The sequence below is a fragment of the Thalia democratica genome, chromosome 8 (assembly GCF_965202585.1).
Source record: "Thalia democratica chromosome 8, ktThaDemo2.hap1.1, whole genome shotgun sequence".
Classification (NCBI taxonomy): Eukaryota; Metazoa; Chordata; class Thaliacea; order Salpida; family Salpidae; genus Thalia; species Thalia democratica.
The window spans coordinates 17,479,683-17,487,546 of NC_139172.1; positions in this window are offsets into that span (position 1 = coordinate 17,479,683).

The following is a 7,864-nucleotide window of genomic DNA, read 5'->3' on the forward strand; positions in this document are numbered from 1 at the left end:
GCATAATATTTATTGGTACTTAGAAAAAGATTCCTAAACCTAGTTAGTAATTAAATATCATAAAACCTAGTTAGAAAGTCTTAAACATTTTTTTCTCGATAATCTTTTAAACTTTCTCAAATATTGAAAAGAATAATTATATTACAATATTTTAAAGTACATGTTCACAGATACTCAGTGTAGAAAAACTACTCGGTAAATACTATGAAGTTTAAGATGAAGTGACTAACAGTTATGTATATATAAATCTAAAACTACATATATTATACTGCCTGACTTTCCTAGAATTTAAAAAATTCAATATAATACATAATTAAAAAGCATTTTGTAAATCTACAAGCTCAATGAAGTTTAAAAGCAATATCAGCAAAAAGAAAGTTAACAAAATTAAGTAGAAAAAAAAAATTCTTATCTATGGGTTGTTAAGTCGTCACAATAGTGATAGTTTTATTTTTGTGACTCAAGCTTTGTTCGACAAGGAAGCAAGTAAACGTAACACAACACTTGTCAATAAAGCATTGTGTGTTTGATAAAAAAGTAAAAGCTGTATAATTGGCTGCACAAGCTTACTGTAATTCTTTTTTATTGTTTAATACTTAGTAGTAATAAAATTCAATAAAGTACAATATGTAAATAAGTTGATATAACTAGAAATAATGTTTTAATACTTTGAACAGTACTTGTCATAAAAACATTGTATGTAGCATATTTTCGTAAGTTAAAAAAGAATGACACTGATCATCTAACCTGAAAAGTCTTTGTACAATGTACATGTACAGTTTGACTACTGAGTAAAAAGTTATGGGCATAATAAATGGTTAAATAACAATTTAAATTCAGACAACTCATTTTCTTAAAAAATCTTTAAGGGGCCATACCTCAAAAATTAATATTAATTACAAAAAAAAAACTGTAGGTCTATATAATAAGATTACGATGGTGAAATGTTTTTTTTTTGAATAATTATTAAAATAGATAACTAGCAACAACTCAGAATTCTTAAAATTTGAACAATTTCAAAAATTGAATAGTCGTGAATCAATAATAAACTTTGATACATTTTCTAAAGATGTCCTTCTATTGCCATTATTTCATTGTTATTAGAATAATAATTAAATGTTATTAAGCTATAATGTAAACAAATGGATATCAAATGTCACTTGATTGAATATAAAAATGATATATAATAATTTTATTGCACTTAAATCATAAGTGCTCAGTTAAAATAATTTTGTAAATTTTTAGGGAAGCATAGTATAATTCTGTATAAACAAATATATTCTTAAATTATGAAGCTTTTTAAATGTTACTAATAAAATATTTTGAATTAAGATTGAAAGCTTTAATTTGTTTAAATTATCTAACGAAAAATTACCCGTTCAGTTTTGAAAATAATCAAATTATTTGCTCCGAATGCTTCTTAGTCTATCAAAATTCAATAACACCTGTCAAGAATCATCAGATCAACCAATATGATTTAACTTAAGTTTTTAAGATACTATAAATTGTTTTAAGCAAATTCAAGTTCTAAAAATACCCACTTATCAAGTTAATCGAGCTTTTATTTGCAGATTAAATTACTTTAGCTGAAAAATGGAAAAATGGCAATGGTAATAAATTTATCATGATAGTAAATAAAAAATAAATATTACTTAGTATAATGGTAAATAACAATCTTCTGAAGGTATAAAAGTTAAAAACGTTGTTTAAATTATTAAAACTTTTAAACACTACAGTCTATATTTTTTTATGAAGTCTTATTTTGAAACGACAACAGAAAACTACTTTTTTAATATTTTATGCTTTAAATGTTTCAGCTCTTTAAAATACTTTAGTGCTACTAAACTTACATATATGAAATAATAATAAAACAAGTAAAGTTAAACCTAAGAATAGTAACTTATACTAAATATACAAACTATTTGCTAAGGTATTCTACATAAAATAATTAATTAAAAACTAAATTTAAAAAAAGCTTCAACTCATCTATTTTGTTGAAAAATACAAAGTCAATACGTTCCTTTATTAGGACAGCAAGCATATTGTCGAAATTAAAGTTGATTAATTCTACATGTTTCTAATACTAATTCGAATTTAGATGAAAAATTGGTCCAACTCTATTTATACGATACAAAATTATTTAAACTTAAAAAAAATATAAGGATTTTTCAAATACCAGGAGAAAAAATAATTTACAGCAATCTGTTTAAATTCAATAAAATAATGTTTAAATACAATAAAAAAATTAACTTAAAAACTTTCAAAAAAAGAAAAAACTAGCTTGGAAAGTAAAAAACTTGTTTGATTTAGAAAAGTTATTTTCAAAATTTCAAAACCTGTTCACAATAGATTACTAAATAAAATGTTTTTTAAACTAAATAATTCATTATAAACTTTCTATCTGTAAAATTAAATTTTTATAACTTCTTGTTTTATTTGTAAATTGTATATTGAAACTACTAACCTTTCGATTAAACAACTATTTAATCCAAAATCAAAAATTTAACTTTTGAAAACATTTTAACATAAAAAAAACTTAACTTGGAAATACTTTTCCAATTCAATTAGACATCTATAATAACTAATAAGCACACTTTTAGAAACACTTTTGATTTAGAATATGGAAATTAGGATAAGACTATTGTGTAAAACTTATTGCGAAAGACTGTTTAAACAAACATTTAATAAAAGTTAAAACAGTAACCATGGTCATAAAGCTTGTAACGATGTTTGTTTTATATGTAGTTATAGATTTAGTTTGTTTATTTTTAATTCACAATATAACCTACTTCAAGTTTTGGACCAACTTCTACTTTAATTTTAAACAGCAATTAAAAAATGTTAATAAGTTGCTTTTTTAATTATTTACTGTTACACAACTTTTTATTATAATTAAACTTTTGCAATTTATTTACTAATTATTTTACTAGTTTAAACGACAAAAATGCTAAAAATACTAACAGTTTTTGTATAATAAGATACTTATTTAATGATTTTAGTAGTTTAGTAAACATTTTGTTTAAAAAATTAAGTCATAAGAAAATATCTTTTATTCAAACTTTTACTAACTATATCTTTTAAAACTATTGAACAAATATACTTTTAAAACTATTGAACAAATTTACTTTTACTCGCATTACTGGGTTTAAAATGTTTTATTTAAAAGTTTCTGTCAACTACACAACACAAATAATTTACATAATAAAATTATGTTATTGTTTTAACAATCTTGATAAAATTAATCGTATTGCTTTCGGCATACTTCGATAAGAGCACAGTACATAGTAAAATAAATGTAAGTAAAATTACTACTAATAATAGAAGTCAAATAAAAGTACTTTAAAGTTTCTAAAAGTATCTAATTTTTGCCTATTTATTTAAAATGAAGGTCTAACTAATGTAAGATGTTTAAAGAAAGATGAATTTTTACTTTTTAAACAACTGAAATCTTATAGTTTGAACAAAAGTTAGTCTAAATACTCACCTACATTACTAAAAAATTCTTAACTTTAAAGTAAAAACTTTTCAATATATACATTTTTTTTAATTGAAATAATAAATCAATCTTAATTAACTAACCATTTTTACAGATACCGACAAAAAATCGTTTAACGATGCAGAGCAAATTAAAAATATCTCTAAAGAGATTGTAAAAACAAGCGCACTTACAAAAGTTTAAAGTTATTTTTGTATTGTTTAAGTTTTAACAAGTAATTTAACATATTAAACAATAAAAATAAGAACTTTATTTTATGTGGACATTTTTAATTACTTTTTACGTAGTTTTGGAAAACACCTAAAATTTTTAAGACAAAGTGTTTATGATTTCGATACTAAAGTTATGTTTAGTTTGGAAACCGCTCAGTTCTAATCCGCGATAATTTCCTCCCGCACAATTCCAAGAACCGCTTACCGACCAAGGGTAAGGGTTAGGGCCTTAGGGGTAACAATGATAGAAAAAATCAAATAAATAAAAGATAAATAAAAAACAAAAAAAAAAGCTAACAAATAACTAAAGAAAATAAAAGTTATTTTTGGGTGGGAATTGTCCGGGTGGGAAATTATCGCGGGAGGGAACTGTTAGTATACCGTTTAGTTTAGCACAGCGATTCTCAAAGCTTTCAAAATCTGTGCACAATAAATTAATAAATGAAGTCTTGTTTTTAATAATTTTTCTTGCACGTAGCATGTTAAAGCTTGTTATGTAGTAATAAAAATAATACTTTAAAAACCAAGCTAGTATATATTATACATTATTTTGTAAAATTTTTAATTAATCTAAGTTTATGTGCACATAAAAACAGTTATTGGTAAATATAATAGCATACATAAAATAAAACTAACATCTAGACATAACATTATGCAATATATAAAAATATAAGTTTACAAAAGTAAAATTACAACAGAATATCACTTTATTACTAAAGAATAAAATGTCCAAAATTTTCGCCTAGTTCTAAGGGATAACCCATAATTAAATATATGAGCTACATTACAAGCTGTATGATTTGGTCTGTAAGACTTTTAGTAACTTTTATGCATAAAAACTTATCGTCGTTCTGTCCAGAGGTCTTCCAAAATTCTACTAAGTGGGAAAAAACAAAACATTTTTTTTTTGATAAGAAATGGACTAAAAGTATTAGAAAACTATAAAACTTGGTTGATAAAAAAGCGAAATAGAACTTAAACCAAAGTGCATAATTAGGTTCTAGTAACATCAAGAAACAATTAATATAAAAATACTTCTATTAAAAAGCAAAAGAAATATCTTACGTTTTGAATTTCTATTTTTCGAATATTTGTCATTTAAAACCAAGTTTTAAAACGATAAAAACATTTAAAGTTCAATTACCTATTTAAAGATGTGTATAGAGCAGGTTTTCCCAAAGTGGGCCAAGTGGCTCCCTTGGGGGCCATGACAGATATTCAGGGGGCCATAAATAGTAAAGGAGCCACAGGGGGGCGACGAGGTCATAATTTGAAACTTACACTCGATATTCTGGAGTTGCAGACGAAAAGCAAAATAAAAGATCTTAGGTTTTTTTAACGGTAGTGATACTTGCACTAGATATTCTAGAGTCTGGAGTTTCTGATGAAGAGCAAAAAAAAGGTCTTCAGTGTTTTTTGAATATGAAAAGGGCCATATCATTTTTAATTTCTTTAAAGGGAACCTTTTGAAAAAAAGTTTGGGAAACCCTGGTATAGAAGAAACCAAATGAGCCTAATACAATTAGGTAAACAAATTTATACTCATAAATAGATTGTTTTAAACCAAAAACTGTTTGCTCTTTTAAATACAAGTTTTAAAAATGGTTGATGTATTTTTTAAAAAAGAAACTGCTATTGCAAAAAAAAATTCTTCTTGACACTTAATAAGCAATAAACTTTACCACACGACAACAACAGTATCTGAGACAACCTACAACCAGTTTCGTCCTGAATAGGACTCATCAGGCAGGCATAGTCGCGAAAAAACCGCTATTGAGATCTAAACAAAAATTAAATGCATATGCACCGAAGCGACCGTTTGTTGGTAAAATCCGAAAATTTGACGCAGCCAAATCGTTAACAGCCCAACGTCTCAGACATTGTCAGCATTTTGTTATTTTAGTCTACGCTCGTTTTATCAGTTTTAACCAGTGTTTATTACGGCCATCATCAACAAAATTGAGACGCTTCGCGCCATAATTAATTAATAATGAACTTAAACACACGACCATCAACAACAGTATCCGAGACAACCTACAACTTCTATAGCTTAACTAATTAAAATACATTATATTTTAAAAAATTAGGTGCTAATTTTAAAAGCTCTTTTTTTAACTCCTATTCAGTTTTGTACTTTAGATTAATGTCCTTTTAAAAGTTACAATCTTAGTTTTAAAAATGTTTGTTAAAATCTTTTAATGCTTATAAACTCTAAAAATGACTCAATAACCGAAAGGTTTTTTTATACACTAGGTCCTTGAATCAATTTTTTGAGCGCTTATTTCTTTGTCGTTCAACAAATTAAACTATGGAGGATATTGATAGCTGTAAATATACGCTTCAAATAATTTAAATATTACAACAATATAAGTTCTATTTATGCCTAAGTTATTTTAAACATGATACACACTTTTTTTGTAATCGAAACTTATTAAAATATATTTGAAGCTTAAATTATACCTATTTAAAATTCTACTTAAATGACAGATTCCCTTAAAAATTAAAAAAAATAAGGGTCAGACAAAATGCATTGTACATTTTTGAAATAAACTAAATCCGCAAGAGAAGACCCGGGTTTTTTAATTCATATATTTTATGTTTTTATCAATGCCAACACACTTTTTATTTTTTTCTATAAAAATGAAAAAATTTACTTGAATTTTAAATTTATTACTACAAACAGAATACTATACAGTCGTTAACGATTGACTTCTTTAAAATATTGAACGACAACAAAAAAACGCTCAAAATAGTTGGTTCCAGGACGTGGTGTACGAAAAAGCATTTTGGTTATCGGGTCGTACACCGTGTGGACACAGTTTAACGCCTTTTCCAAAATATAAATTACACTGAACTATATTTTATTTATATCCTTATTACCGTTAACAAGATTAGAGAACCACTGCCCAAAGCTGTCGTTCAACTTACTTACATATTAGTTAGTTATCTGGTATTTATCATTTTTTTAATCATTGATTTTAAATTTACTTTAGAAGATTAGGTTTGTATTTAATTAATTTTTTAATGTAGTTTACAGTATGTATAAAAACAGATTCAACTGCAAACAAAATACTTCTGCTTTAACTGTGTAAATCGAAAGAAGTAGCATTCTAGTAGATCAACCTTATAGGATAAAATTTATGGGATTTTATAAATCTTTAGTCAGTAAAAACTACCTATATTTGTAATATTTGACTAAAATAGTTACAGTTAAGAGTCAATTTAAAACTAATTCTAAACACTTACAATATTCTGAAGAAGTTTAATTAATCATATTATCTATATTTAAAAACTGGAATTTATACTAGCTTCTTAATTTTTTGAGTTTAGTACTCATACTAAAAATAAAATTGTGCACTTAATTTATTACAAAGTAGAATAATATCATACAATACGTATTAAGAACAAAAAAAAGAATTTTAGTAAAGCTTCTATTTATCAGGGTAAGTGGAAGCCCTGTTTGTATTAATATTGCATTTATATTCACTTTTTCAACTAGTATTAAGCAAAAACTATTGAAATTATGGGTAAGTGTCAAATGTGCACAAAGAGTCACTTTTACAGGGGTTAAATTTTAACTATTACCCCTAGCACTCGATCGATAACATTTTTCTTTATTAATATCTTTTATTGGTTATTTTTACTATCACTGTAACCACGAATCCTCGGTCGGTAACTTATTTTTTTACTATTCATGTTTAATTTTTTAATATAGTTTTACTTAATTCTATTATTAAGCTGTTATTGTGTTGAATACCAGTAACTAAATTACATCTTAATATTAGAGGTATTTTAAAAAGTTGTTAGTACTTGTTCATTGCACCTATTTTATTTATTGTTACCACAAAAAGTTCAAGTATGACAACTTTCAAATCCAAATAAGTCATAAATAGTTGTTTTTTTATTAATAAAAAACATAATGGTTTCTGAGTTTTTATTGATAGTAAAACATATTAATAAAAAAAAAAAATTTAGGACTAAACAATTAAATTTTTAAAGAGCTCATTATATTGGAAATCAAAGTTAAATAAACCATTTTAAAACGTTACTTACATCTTTTTAATTGAAGTCATTTATGTATGAACCGCTTAGATAGGATAATTTTGATAGAAGTAATTTAGACTAGTGCATTAAAGATAAATTTTTACTAATAGAC